The sequence below is a fragment of the Telopea speciosissima genome, chromosome 9 (assembly GCF_018873765.1).
Source record: "Telopea speciosissima isolate NSW1024214 ecotype Mountain lineage chromosome 9, Tspe_v1, whole genome shotgun sequence".
NCBI lineage: Eukaryota > Viridiplantae > Streptophyta > Magnoliopsida > Proteales > Proteaceae > Telopea > Telopea speciosissima.
Genome location: NC_057924.1, coordinates 63172139 through 63187455, shown reverse-complemented (window position 1 = coordinate 63187455; position 15317 = coordinate 63172139). Strand labels below are relative to the sequence as shown.

Sequence of the window (15317 nt, the reverse complement as noted above, 5' to 3'; positions counted from 1 at the left end):
GTTTTGATCATTGGAGCCTCGCGAGTATTTGCCGGAGGGTTTTGAGGCACGTTGTTGCTCCGGTCAGCTGCCATGAGGGGTGATCAACCCCTGAAGACACAACCCTTTTTCCCCTTAATACCTTGGTCGTCACTCTCTTTTTTTTTGGGGGGGGGCATTTGTCACGGGGTTCTAATCGTTGGAGTTTTAAACCATAAAGAAAGGGTTCCGCCTCAGAGACGAGTTAAGCTGGTCGGGAAGTTGGCGAATCCTTTAATGAAAGAGGAAGCTAGGTGAAGGTGCAAGACGGGGGTGCAGGGTTAGGGAAGAAAAAGAAGAGGAGGAGGGGGGAGTGGGGCCTTACCTTTCTAATTAGAGAAGGAAATGACTCATTTACCCTCGACTTTGGGACTTTATAATCACATGCTCATTAAAGTTTTGAAAAAAAATGACTGAAAACGATTTTTGGCTAAAATCCATGATAAGGTCTCAACTCTATTAATGGTTTTCTATTATTTTGATGTTTTTTAAATAGAAATAGGGTCCATAAATTATACCAAACACTTGTAAAAACATTTTGTGTCGAAAAAACAAAATGAAAAATGATACCTAAAACACCCTTTAAAATTCAAATTTGGTAAATTTCTTACCATTCGCATGGATTTTGCGCCCAGACACACGACCATGCAAAATTACCGCCCAACCTTGAATCCAGAAATCTCATCTATGTTGACGCCCTTACGAGTACTCTCATTGGAGTCGTGCTGATGCAGGGGCTACACGACCATTTACACAGTACCTTGTGCTACTAGACTATGTCTCAATAATCGCTTTGTGTTAAATATTCTTAGGCCTAGTTGCATGGCCCGTGCCCCAACCCAAGGCCAATGACACGTGCGTAGGGGCATCAACATGGATGTTATTTTTTATTTTACTATGGTGGGATGGTAATTTCATGCATTCTTGTGTCTGGGTTACAGGATCCATGCAACCATACGACGTTCTTTTTCCCATATTCTTATGATCAAATGAATGTATACCATCAGATTTATAGCTAATTTTTGTCGCTTTTGGAAAATTGCTTTCCTATTACGCGCAATAGTTGTGCGATGGTTGTGCTTTCTTCTTGTTCTTAGAGAAATTGCACTTGAGGTACATAACATTTAATCTATTATGTCTAAGATACATAAATAAAAATAATGTTATGACTTAACTATAATTTTTCATAGGGAGAAAGAACGTTGCCAAGCTGCATAGCATATGCTAGTGTCGGGTTGTGTCTATCTCTCTCCTCCCCACCTATGAAATGACATATCTACCCCCTATGTGGGAGGAGAGAGATAGGCACAGGGAGATGCTAGCATACGCTATGCAGTCGGATAGGGAACTCAATATTTCCAACTTTTCCTACAAGTATTTAAGTTACACTATGGTTCTTTACCCTTAAAAAATAAAAAAAAGTTAAACTATGGTTCAATCCTTCTATCCTCATGCAACATTCTTTAGAAATAGTAGAATATCCTCTAGCGGATTATTGGATGCCAATGTCAGAGCAACTTTTCGGCCAGTGAAGAATGGACTACTTTTGATAGCATGGTTCAGTCCGGTTCATTAGCTCGGATCATCGGGTCAGAAATTTGGGTTACGGTGTTGGGTCTTGGATCAGATCCGGATCGCACATGCACCACTAGTCTAGTCAATTGGGGTTGAACCGTCCTGGTCGCAGTGACTCTGAAACCCTGCCAGCCTTAAAAAACAAAAAAAAAAGCCGGCAAAGTAGATCTCACTCGCTATTTTGACCGGGGGGACCGGCAGTGACGATCCACATATTAGCATGATCATCTCGCCAAGAGCTACAGTGTGGTATAAAAATATTCAATGTTCTCTGGTGAAAAATTCCAATAGTGGGCATAAAACCGTATAAATTCGCTGAAAATCCGACGAAAAAATCGATTCAAGTGCTTAAACATGTATGCAATCGATTCTAGGTCTGTATGGATGGCTCTAATACCAATTGTAAGGAAATCTTTGAGGTTTTTGAAACCCTAATCAATCTCTATATAGTGAGCTAGAACACGATTAGAAAAATAAAACATGAGAAATGGTGTGTACCTTGCACCCACGTATGTTGGTGATGATTTAATAGAGTTCTCCATCAAGAACACGAATGAAAACCTTGATCAAGATCTTCTCCAATCTCCTTGTCTCACATGCACCTCTCAAATTCTTAGTGGGAAGAAAAGAGCATGAGATCAAGTGACTGCAGGGATCCCAACTTTGTATTTATAATATGAAACTTTAATCCTTGCCCACCCCCACAATGGAAAGGACTAGTTTACCCCCATAAACCTCAAAGTGCTCTCAGACCGGGTTTTATGCCCATGACCCACACCAATAGTTAGGGTATAATTAATTAAACCCACTAAAAACTAACACAACTGTGTTATGGTCTTTGTGGAGAAAACCCATGACAATGATTGCACATCGACAGTGAAAGAAAGGTTTGGCACAAGCAACGCAGTAGAAGGAAGCCTGTTATGCATTGTGGATAAAAACCAAGACATGGCCGTCGTCTTTCTCCAACACAGATACTCTCGCTTCCTCTCTTTTTCTGTGTCTCTCACAAACAATAGACAAGACTAGTATTACTCACGGACAGTGACTGGGCCTTTATCAAAAGAGTATTAAACCTCTGCGGGTGCTCTACTTTTACGGTTTCTACTACACTTCTTCTTCTTTGGTAAGACGAATGTTGCTACCTGTTGGACCAATTCCCCCAGACATGTTGAGAGGTACTAATCCTGAGGATGTTTTGTTTGATATTCTCAGAATTTGAACGAGCTTTTTGTGGTGCATTGAAGAAGAAGACGATTTTAGGATCAACACTAGCTTCCATCGTTTCTAGCTTTTTCCCCCCTTTTTGGATTCTGGCTGGTTATTAAAATACATAATTGTTGTCCCATTAGAATAATCGGTGCTGGAGAAATGAAAAATGAAGAAAATGCCAGAAAGTGAGTTTTAAAGTGAAATTTGTTTTAACATCTGTTAAGGATTGAATTTCTTTTTTTTTCAAACCCTAAACGATTTGGGGAAGATGAGGGCTTGGTCAATTAAAACACAATTTTAGCATTTAACGTCTACAGTTAACAGACTGGGTGTTTTTGTTACTTAGTTTGGAAAGTAGGGGAGGTATGTGAAATTTTCCAAACCTCACAGGTGAAAGTGTAATTAAGGCAAATGTTAGGGGAGGTATGTGAAATTTTTCCTTTTTAAAATTTAAACCCATTGTTCATCCCATAATCGTTATCCTCTGCTGTCCGTTGCCCTAACAGAACCTGTTGTCCCCTCACATGAGGGCGAAATGACGACTTAACCTCCCTGCCCGAACACACTGCCCGAGGGAGGTTAAGTCGTCATTTCGCGCCCCATGTGAGGGGACAACACTGTGTTGTTTGGGCAGCGAACAACAGAGTACAAAAATTCACTTAAGGGCTGGGTGGGCCAAAACAAAGGATGGCCCGGTTCAGTATGTGCCCGACCCAATTTGCAGGCTTGTCTGGACTATGGTCTGGTGTGAATGTCTGATTAGTGAGAAATGGGAAGAAACCCTAGGGCATTTTAGCCATTAAAGGCTTTGGATCCCATCGTAAAAATGAGGCACTAGGGTTTGAGTTTTTTCGATTTCTATCGTTACTTGGAGGCGCTTCCTTGTAGTTGGCGTCGGTCGAAGGGAAACCGGGAGCTCATGGGCTAAAGACGCCAACATGGTTCGATTTCTTTACCTTACTCTGAGTGGCTTTATCTCTCTCTCTCTTTCTCTCTCTATGTTTGCGTATCTATTCGTTTATTCATATTGAATCTTTTATGGACAACTGTTTAATGATGTCGAGTTAACCTCTTTCCTGTAGTTGTAATTATGCTGCTTATGAATCTTCTTATGTGAAGATTTGCTTCGCATTTCTTTTTATATGGATTTTGTCGGATTACATTTATTATCTCTTAGGTTTCTTGAGCTGGTTTGTCCTCCATGTAGACTCGAACGTGTGGTTTTGAAGTTACACTATTATTTGATGATTTTGTTTATTTTAAGCGTTGATTGGATATTAACGTCTTATTTAATAATTGTATGAAACTTCGTGAATCTGAATCATCTGAAGTAGGCACCACTGAGTTAGATTGTTGAGTTTGAAGCTAGTTTCTCAGTGGATCTGTAGATAGTTTCTCAGTGAAGCATTCCCATCAGTTTACCTGATTCTGTAAATTCGAAAATTTATAGATTTTGGTTAACAAGGAAACTTTTTGAAAATTCTAAGCACTTGATTCCTCATCCACAATCATTTGAACTCAAGAGATATATTGGGTTGCTCCTTACTCGTCAGTGTGTTAACTCTATTGATATTTTTGCACCAAGTTACTTGGGAAGACCACTAAATTACTGGTGATATATTGAAGTTAGCAAGAAAGTTCAAACCATAAAGTTTGGGTAAGGTGCTTTTATTTTATTTTTCAAAAGTTAAAACTAGTTACACCATATATCTGTTTTGAGTTGGCAGAAAGTTACAGTTGAATGTTCTGAATTGATTGGCAAGGTTTTGAAACTGTTGTCGGGGGGGGGGGGGAGTAAGAAATTGCTACCTGGTTGTGTAGCCCCTGCACCAACACGAGGGCCAATAAGAGTGTTCGCAGGAGCATCAACATAGACTGGTTTTTTGATTTCATAGAGAGTGAGACGGTAAATTCGTGCACTCCTGACTGAGCGTAGGAACAATGCGACTAGTTAATGTTCTTTATTTATATATATAGAGAGAGGAATAGGCACACTGCCTGCGTGTAAGGATGTAAACGGATTGGATTCGGCTCGGATAGTGCCATATCCGCATCCGCATCCGATTAGCTTTCGGACGGATTCGGATAGTGTTAAACGGATATGGATACAGATCGAATATTTTATCCATTTACATGTTAATATAGCTTTTTGGATGGCTATAGCCTTTCTGTATCCGCATCCGTTTAGCTTTCAGATGGATTTGGATAGTACTAAACTGATACGGAAACGGATTTCGACTATTCATTTACATCCCTACCCTGATGCAGAATTATCACCAAACTGAGCTTCTTTTATTAGGAATAAGTCTAGGGTTAGGATACATATATGTTGGGCCTTTGATCCCAAGGGTTTTTTATGTAATAGGCCACTTTAATGAGCCTAAACTAGGGGTATATAGGTTGCATACGGGATTAGCCCAATTCTCAGTTTATTTTTATGTTTTTAATTGAACCAGTTCAAATTGGTTGCATCCAATTGGTTTAATTTAAGTGATCATGTGACTTGGTTAAGTGGTCATGTGACAACTTAAGTGGTCGTGTGATGTAAGTTGGACTGGATTAGGACTCTATAAGTCCAACCATGTTTTGAGTCTATTTCCTTTAGTATTTCAGTTTTCTAGTTAGTTTAAGTTACCTAATAGGTTAGGGATAGGGTTAGACTTTTCCTTTTTTGTGTCTAAGTTTATTTTTGAGTCTTCTATATAAGTTTGTAAAGGAGGCCAGCATTGAATACGAATTTGATTAATAAAAATTAGCTTTATGCTTGCTGCTATTGCTGCTGCTTTTTGTGAGTATATATCCTTGTGGATCTCAAGGTGGATAGGGTGGGTGGACTCCTGCGACTCCTTGCGTCTGTCCTGTACCTGGAGGTTCTTCTTCTTCTTCAGTCGAGCTTCTTCAAGCTGCTGCTGCTGCCTTTGAAGGAGATCAAACCAGTAAGTAATTTTAATTTCCTGCATATATCCTTCCCCTCCATCTATCAAACACTAACCTTCATTAAACCTGTAACTCCTACCTTAACTAGGACTCCCTCATAACTTCAGATCTGTCCATCAGTTTCAAACCAAACTTCCAGCATACAACCCCCACACTTCCCCCTACACTCGATCCTAAACCCAGCTCATAACTCCCACTCTACTCTCTCCATTCCTTCACTCCATTAAAGCCCAAAACCTGCAACACAATTCTGTCCAGAATTGCAGAATTTTAAAACCTTCCCAAATCCTATTATTTATATACTATAAAATCACCCTAGACCTGCATATTAAAGCCATATAAGACCCATTCCCAAATTCCCATCCTAAACCCTAGAATTAACCTAAAACCTAGTGTCGTCCATTCGAACCAGCAACCCCTTTTGCTATTGATCCTGTTATCTGGCTCCTAGTAGATCTCCTACCTATCTAGGATTACATTATACCCGCATGTGGTTAGCCAGCGGGCGGCACCAATGGGGTCGCGTGATGGAGCGTTATACAGGAGGGGTAGGAGGGTCACTTCAAAAAAGGGGAAGATAGATAGACACAGCGAGTGCTAACTTACGATATGTGAGTGGTGTGCCCAACCTTTTCCCATATATATATGCACGTGGGAAAAAGATCTATCCGGGAGTGTGCGCCCTGCGCCCAGACATGAAGGGCACGAAATGACCTCCTTGTCCCCATGAAAGGCGAAATTGCAATCGGGACAGATACTTCCATGTGCACTCCCAACACTCTAGGACAGAGAACGCCTTCCCTGTGTGTGTGTGTGTGTGTGTGTATATATATACATGTAGTTGAATGGGACAGCAGGCAGGTTACACGTTCCACTGTGCCGAGATGTGAGGTGCAGGTGGTGATGATCATCCTGGGGTATGCGCTAGCACCCTTGATAGGCACTCCAGGACCCGCCAACGCTCGTGAAAACCCAGGTTGGTCGATCCTCCATTCATCCAACCGGAGGTGTGGATAACGAGGCCATCTTCACAACCTTCTTCCTTCTGTCCCTATGTTGTAGTAAGGTAGAGCGGTTCGCTTGAGTTGCTCAACCGCCCCACCTTTTTTTGCCCGGTGCTCATGATGCGCTACAGAACCTCAACCTTGTCGGGGGACCAAGCAGGGCATAGCTAGCGGCATCGGAGCTGACTCGGGTTCAGCGGGTTCGTGCCGCACTAGAGTGATCCAATATGTGGTTCCGCACGTTCCACCACTTCTCCGTTCATTTCCAATACTGATCGTGAAACACCATGAGCAATAGGATGTTGAGGTCCGAAATTCGAAGTGAAAATTTTGATTTGCCTGTTTCTAGTTGTCATGGGAAAGAAAGGTAGAAATAAGAAAGAGATTATTCCCTGAGAGCTTGTCCAGTACCACCAGTACCAGAAATGCATCTCCTTCGCCTAGCGCGATAGCTCTACCTGGCACTGGCGTGCCGCCTTGCATGCAAGCGAAGTGTTATTGGCTGCAATAAATAGCTCACTGAGCAATGATTGATGTAGTCAGTCAGTGCCCTCGATTGTTCCAGAGAGAAGGATCATGGCGCCCCAGAACCGTGACATCCAACAGCAACATCTCCTTGTGTGCGAGAGATTTCTATGCCAGCCGTTATATATATATTCATTCTTATTTCTTGCTCTACTAAGTCTGAGAGCATGGCTACCTCCACCCCAAAGATTCCCTTGGTGCCCAGATCTGTTTCGCTCTTTTGCCAATCTTTGTCGAGCTTTTCTTTCCTGAGGGATGTAAGCTCTACCAGGGGAGGCTTTCAAGGGTGGAATTGCAGAACAAATGTCTAATATGCTCTATGCCTCTATCTGAAGATCCATCTCTCTCTATATATAAAAAGAGAGATCTATGCGGTGAAAGAAGTTTTGTTTGTTGAATGAATTATAATATGAATATCAAAGGGGTTATTCCATCTCTTTCTGTGTTTGTTGCATGCATGTGTTTGTGAGACAATTCTAACTTTTTATTTGTGGGGTGGTGTGTGTGTGTGTGTTTTGTATCACCTACTTGTTATTGCTTTGCACAAGTGATCGTTCGCACAAGTCTCATGTGATTCGATTATGATTTTCTTTTTTAATGGTTCTCCAAGCTGGGAAAAGAACCACTTTCTATTTACAAAGTGTTTGATTACTTAGCGTATCTGATTATGATCATCAATTTCTCCTTTTGATTGAAGTGATAGCATATTAGGATTGTCTAGTTATTGCTTTCCCCATCAAATTTGTGACAGTGAAACATGGCCTGTGAAATCTGAACGACCACTTCTAAAGCTTGTGATTTCTAATGTGTATTAATCATTTCTTTCTTTTGTGCTCTCTGCAGACGAAGATAACTAAAAAGGCTGGGATTGTCGGCAAATATGGTAACATGCCTTCCAATAAATTGTAAATTTTCTTAGATTGTTTGATATTGTATGCTTCTGTCTACCTTGCAATTTTGATCTGGACTTCATGTGTCACAGGCACTAGATATGGTGGTAGTTTGAGGAAACAGATTAAGAAAATGGAAGTTAGCCAGCACAGCAAGTACTTTTGTGAATTCCGTGGCAAGGTATTCTTTACTTATTACCATGGTTGATCAACGAGTTTGATTTTTTCCTAAAGACTACATGTTACTTTGTAGTTTAAAAAATTATTTATATATACATGAATGCATGCATGGTCTGAGCTCTGTAGTTCTGTAACAAATGATCGAAGCATATGTGTTGAGTGGGGTTAAACCATTTGCTAGGTTGGACACGAGATCATCTTCCTGGAAAGGAGAGAATTGGATGACAACAGTCACCTATTCTATCATATATTTATCTTTATTACACCAAGAATTGTGATTATAAATTAGCTAGGAAGTTTTTTTTTTTTTTAATCACAGATCATTTTATTAGGATTCATTTTATTTACACCAATGACATTATAGTTTTCATGGGTTGATACTGTTTGTCAGTTGCATCTTTTAACACATGCTTCTGTGACATCTTTAGACAATTTTGTGGGGGAGAGCATCAATGATGTGTACCTCTTTTGTTATACTTGCACTTTGATTTTTAGTGAAGAATCTTATGGGGATGGTTTCTGAGATGCTCATCGATCATTTTGTTTTTTTCTTTAAAAATTTGAAATTTGGATATGTTTCTGTATCACTGATGCATACACTGCGTTATCTATCTGCAATTTCAAAACTGGATTGAAGATGACAGTAAGTTACTGAGATCCTGGAACATAATTTTTTAGGTTTGGCAACAGGCAACTGCCTTCTATTGACTATTGGCTTTTGGCGGAGCTGAGAATTGCTTCCTGATCATTGATTTTGGCTTTTTCAAAGTATATTTGTGTGTAGGTTCAGAGTGAGTCAAGTATTAGGTTGTAAACTGGGTTGGGCCGGCCTGAACCTTGCCCAATGTCTCCTCTATATATATCATCTCCCACCTTATTTTTTAGGTGTACTCTTGTTGATTTCCATTCCCCTAGTTGTGGTATGTTGCCTGGGGGCTGGGGCTAAGTCTTGTATTTTGTATGACTAATGTTAATTGCGTATTTACTTTTTCCGGGTGATGATTTCCAATCTTATGTAAAGATTAGACCGCATGTCCTCGACTGATCTTTGGGACGTGTCTAATCTCCTTTCTCGATTATGAGGACAAAACATTTCTTCTCTATAATTGGTTTTGCATTATAGAGTATGCTGTGAAGAGGAAAGCGGTCAGAATATATATGGGGATGCAAAGACTGCGGTAAGGTGAAGGTTGGTGGTGCTTATACTCTCAAGTAAGTGGTTTGTGCGTATGTCAATGCTTTTCAGCACTAGCTGTTGAGATTAATAGTTTCTTTTTAGGGGGTAGAAGAAAGACTAATGCATGCACTCTGTTGTATTTTCCTCGTTGGCAGTACGGCTGGTGCAGTTGCAGTGAGGAGCACCATTCGCCGCTTGAGGGAGCAAACTGAGGAATAAATGGAGCTGTCAACAACTTAACCTTTTAGTTTGGTATAGTAGACGGATTTTATTCTTCTTGTGCCTTAAAGGCTATGCTTGGTTGCGAGGGAAATCAAAGGGAAGGTAAGTGAAAATTTTCAAATCTGAAAAAAGAATTTTTGTAATCATTATCCCTTGTGATTGTATAACTTAAATTTCTTACTATATGTAGTAATAATACATTTTACATGCAATTTTTATTTTACTTTTTAAACTAAAGGAAAATGGATGCAAAGTAAAGTGGAATTAAATAACCAAATATGGAATGATTTGGAGTTAGTAATATAGTCACATAGAGTAATGATTACAAAAATTTCTATTTTAAGTTTGAAAATTTCACTTCCATTCCCTGTAATTCCCCTTGCAACCAAACGAAGCCTAAGTGCTCAAATTTTCATGCTTTCTCCACTTAAGTAATTAATTGGAATATGTCTAGGTCTTGTTGATAGCATTCTTACTTCAAAACTCCACCCATGTGATGGATTCTCGCACATTAGTGAAGGTGTTGGTTCCATAAATCAGTTGCGGATGTGCTGCGGATTCTCGCATATTAGGGAACCAGATCCTCTCCAGCGTGTCTAGTGCTCGTCTGATGGTTGGGCGCATCCGATAATCCCAACGGCTGCCCTCGGATGCATGCTGGAAAGGATCCGGGTCCACCATAGTAAAGAATGTTGTGGAAACTATTCAACATATCCCCATTTTTGTTTGTTGGGAAACAACTTTTTCAATGGACTGGTTTTGCCATTAAATTTCTATAAGGAGAGAGGATTCCTAAGCAAGCGGTATAGAGGATAGCACCAATAAGATGTGGCAAAATAGTATTGTACATTAGATTAGAGGGCAGAAAGGTCATTTCAAGCAAGGGGACTTTGACAGAGGTGGTACCGTACTCTGCTGGTGCATGCTTGGCCTTCCGCCTGGTTGCTTATTCCCTCTCTAATATATAGAATGATATCTAGTAGTGATCTATTGACATGTCAGCCTAAGCTTAATGTTTAGCAGGTTAGGCCGGTAGGTTGCATTAATGTGTTTTAATTATTATATTTTTTGGGTGGGGTTGTTGGGTTTGGTTATTGGCACGGTTTATGGTATTGAATCTGATCGGTAGAATCCGAATGGGCATCTAGATTCTTCTATTTTTTAGTCTCGTTATCAAGTGTTTAATTCCTATTTGTTTTTTGGGAGAATGTTCTCTGTGCTGCAACGCAACTTTCGTCCAGCCATATGAGCAACCTATGTAGGGGGGGCAGGTTGGTTATTGCGCCCATCCCCATGTGCCTGGGCGTAGGCTGTGTTGCTGCACAGAGAACAACGCCCTTTTTTTTGTTACTTATTTTGTTTCGATCGGTAAAACATTTCTAAAAATTAATGAAATGGACCTCTTGTAGCAGAAAATCAAAGATTTAAGGAAATATTATTCTGTCTATTTTTGTTTGGGTTCATTCCCAAAAATATCACAGATTGGGCTTTATTTACTTGTAGAAGCCAACGCTTAAGCTTCTAGGAGGTACGGATGGTGCCGATCACAAGTACGCTCTTTTAGGGTGTGTTTGGTTGCGTAAATCAATTGGAGCCTGCATTGACTTTGGATGGTCATCCACAGTGTTAATGTCTGTGGATTTGATATTTTGGAAAATAAACTGTTTGATTACCTTGATTCTGTGACTTGAATCTTCTTGTAAAATTGTTTGGTTATCCTTAGTCTATAGCATCTAATGCTAACCTTTGATAATTGAACTGACGACAACTGCGGTAGAACCTCGATAATAGGGAGCTTTTTTCATTGTGTAGTGGTAACACAATGGTAGGTCTATGTTATTCATGTTCAAATTGATTCCCTATTTCATGACCAATTCGGAGAGGGGGTTTGATGAAGCTCTACAACAAGAGATAACCTTCTCATTATAACGGAAACAGTAACACTACATATCTGCCTTGTTTCCTTTCCAACATTTCAATATTATTTTGGTTTATTGTGCTTTATCATTGCTAGGGCAAGAGTAGCATCAGCGGTACCCTAATTGGTCATTCGAACAGAGGTATGAGCGTTGTCGGAGTGAGTATTGTACCACTTCTCTGCATAATCTAGGCTCCCAAATATGTGTGAGAGAGAGAGATATGACGAGCAGATGCTTGGGCAAGAAAACTTATGAGTAGATTAGGGCAAAGTTGTTTGAAGATTTCTTTCTGCTGCTATTTTCGAACTGAGATGAGCGATGGAGTTCATATGAGCCTTCTCTTCCACAATAATGACGAGCTGATGCTTGGGCAAGAAAACTTATGAGTTGATTAGGGCAAAGTTGTTTGAAGATTTCTTTCTGCTGCTATTTTGGAACTGAGATGAGCGATGGAGTTCATGTGAGTCTTCTTTTTCACAATAATGTTGAATCCACTTGGATGCAAGGTTTTTATACTAGGGTTGGATGTAGGTGAATCAAATCACGAATCTGGATGGAAGCGTTTCATTGAAGAAAAGGTGCATCTATGGAATTATTTGCATCTAATACTATGAACAAAAATACGAATTAAAAAATTGATAAGAGTACAACTACGAAAGGATGTAGTATGCATGGCTGCTGAAGGAGCAATTGTCTCCATCAAGGTACATGCTTTCAGCTTTCTGCAATCTATGTGAAAACCAGAATTGGCAATGAATATGGCGAGCCTTTCAAATTTAACTTTCCAAATTAGAATTTTTAAGAGTGCACTATTAAAATTTCCTTTATATTAAATGTTGAATTCTACCATTTTCATCCAAGCATGAAGAATTATGATTTTGATCTAGAGATGCTTTCCAGTTTGATACGGTCACAGGCTGACGTGGCAAACCTAGTGCGTGGTATAGCAGAAAGTAGTTAGAACTTATGGTATTCTGTTAGGGAAGATGGGTAAATGCGTAAATCTGTTAGATTGTTAAGCAAGCTGTAGTCCATGTAAAGGGTATGGAAAATATAATCAACTCTCTTCTTCTTCTCTAAGGGGTCGCTATGCCTCAAAGTAGCATTCCCTTTCTGCAACTTTAGATTCTCTTAATTCCTTCCGCTATTTCATATCATTGGTCCTCTCGTTGAGAGGATGCCATGGCCGTAGGCACTCGTTTTCGCCAGATCGTTGATTCCATTAAATTCCTCCAAGTTTCTTCTGCTGCGCATTGTTTGCGTTTCGATTCCCTTCAGGTCACCATCGCTGCCCAGCAGAAAACCTTGAACAAAAGGTGGCAATAGATTGTTTAAGCGAAACCAAAATTGAAGCTTGCCTACGAAGAGACAAGTAGTACTTATGTGCTTAAATAGAACCCAATCCTTTTATATATCAGGGTTATAGAAAAGTAAAAGTAGTAAGCATTTCCTTGAGTTCCAGCAGAGAGCTCATAGAGCGGGACTTATTAGAGTCATTGCCTGCTAAATTCTTCTAATTACTTTCTTACTTCAGCTTCTTCTTATTCTTCTTGTTTTGCTTTCTATTTTTCTTTTAATATTTATTCTTTGTCATCTTTTCTTTCTTTCTTTCTTTCTTTTTTTTTTTTGAGATAAGAAGGTTTTATTAACGCTGGAACAAGGTTCCAGAAGAGTCAGAATACAAAGGGAGGAGAATACAATCAGGGGGAGGGGGATCAATCCAAACACGATTAATCTGGGATGAGGCTCCAAGGGTGGCCAATGAATCCGCTACTGAATTTGCTTGGCGAAGAGTGTGAACAAAGTTGATGTGAATAAAGTTCGTTGCAAGCACCCTACAGTCCTCAATGATGAGATAAATCTTCCAAGGGATATCCAGGACATGATTATTTAGAATGTTAATCACAAGGAGATTATCGCTTTCCACGATGATAGAGGAGATGCCCAACTGAATAGATAATCGTAAAGCAGTGAGGACTGCTAAAGCTTCTGCGACTAAAGTGTAATTCCAACCTATCCCTTGAGAAAACCCACAGATGAAAGATGAGTTTGATGAACGACACACCCCCACCAATACCTGCTTGTCCCGGATTGCCATGGCTTGCTCCATCAACATTGAACTTCAGAAAAGGAGCAACAGGAGGGATCCATTGAACCAATCTAACCTCTGTTCTCCTTGGTGCAACGAAATTCAGATCTTGCTCCCTGGCTGTCACGATAGCTCTTAGAATTATGGTTGTAGGATTGAAAGGAATTTGCTGAAAAATAAGGTCCCAGCAGGCGGTCCATATATGCCACAAGACACTACAGAAAAGAGTGATTTGTTTCCAAGTATCTCTGTTGGTCTTGGAAGGAGCATGTAAGGCCGTCAGAATTCCAGATCTAATGTCCAAGCTATTGAAGAAATGAAGCAGACCCACCTGTCTCCAAATACTAAAAACGTTGTTGCAGGTGAAAAACAGATGAGTGGGATTTTGATTTTGGAGCTGACAGATCTAGCATGAAGGATTTAGATTGAATCCCCTCAGATTCAACAGGTCCAAAAATGGGAGCTTCTGGTGGAGGGTTTTCCAAATAAGATGTTGTATCTTAGGTGTCGCAGGAAGATGCCACACTCTAAGCCACAATTTATCTGAAGGCATGGATTCTGCGCCAAGTGCCAAAGAGTAAGCAGAGGCTACCGAGAACAATCCAGATGAGGTACCTTGCCATATTATGCGATCGATTGAGTGAAAGAGGGGGATTGGGATAGAAAGGATGTTGCAACTAGCGTCGAGGGGCCACCAATGGAATACCCGCTCTCGAATCTAGTTTTGAGAGTAGGGGTCGATGAAGTACTCAACGGATGAGGGTGAGTGGGGTAGAAGTGGGGACGGGGCAGCGGAGGGAGGAAATGAAGGAATCCAATGATCAAGCCAAGGATTAATATTTCTTCCATTACCCACCTGGTGGAATATTCCGAGCCTGAGGAGAACTCGAATTGAACAAACTGACTTCCAACCCCAAGAGGCATTAGCAGGGCACTTGGCATGAAGGAAAGAATTGTTGGGAAAGTACTTTTCCTTCATTAAACGAGCCCATAAGGACGAAGGTTGAGAGAGAAGTTCCCAACCCTTCTTGGCAAGAAGGGCTTGATTCATTGGAGCAGATAATTTGATGTTTAAGCCTCCTTTTCTTTTGGGTTGACAGATGGTGGACCAAGAAAAAGTGGGAACAGAAGAAGTAGTACCATTTGACCAGTAGAAGCTACGGCTGGTAGCATCCAATTTCTTCTGAACTGATGTAGGAATCTTGAAGCAAGACATTACATATTGAGGCATGGCTGAGAGCGAAGCTTGGATGAGTATAGTTTTGCCTGCTGGGCTGAGATACCGGGTTTTCCAATGCTGCAACTTGTTAGTGACCCTTGCTATCAGATTATCGCAGTGTTGTTTGGAGAGTTTTCCACTACTGTACGGGATGCCAAGATATTTGTCAAGTGATGCAGTGGGGGTGATCTGGAAGAATTCCAGCAATTGCCGCTTAACTGCAGATGAAACATTAGGGCTGAACTGTGCTGTGGACTTGTTAATGTTGATCAATTGCCCTGATGCCTTGCAATACATATCCAGAACACTACTAATGGCCCGCGCTTCAGTCATAAAGGCCTTTCCGAAAA

At 40.5% G+C, this 15317-nt stretch overlaps 2 non-coding genes across 2 annotated transcripts; both read left to right on the top strand.

The window, feature by feature from the left end:
• Positions 1–8784: 8784 nt before the first annotated feature.
• LOC122641181 lies at positions 8785–8871 on the top strand. The gene has a single exon (XR_006329831.1). It is a non-coding gene; the product is annotated as a small nucleolar RNA snoR26 (small nucleolar RNA).
• Positions 8872–8919: 48 nt separating this feature from the next.
• LOC122641182 lies at positions 8920–9004 on the top strand. The gene has a single exon (XR_006329832.1). It is a non-coding gene; the product is annotated as a small nucleolar RNA snoR27 (small nucleolar RNA).
• The last annotated feature ends 6313 nt before the right edge of the window (positions 9005–15317 follow it).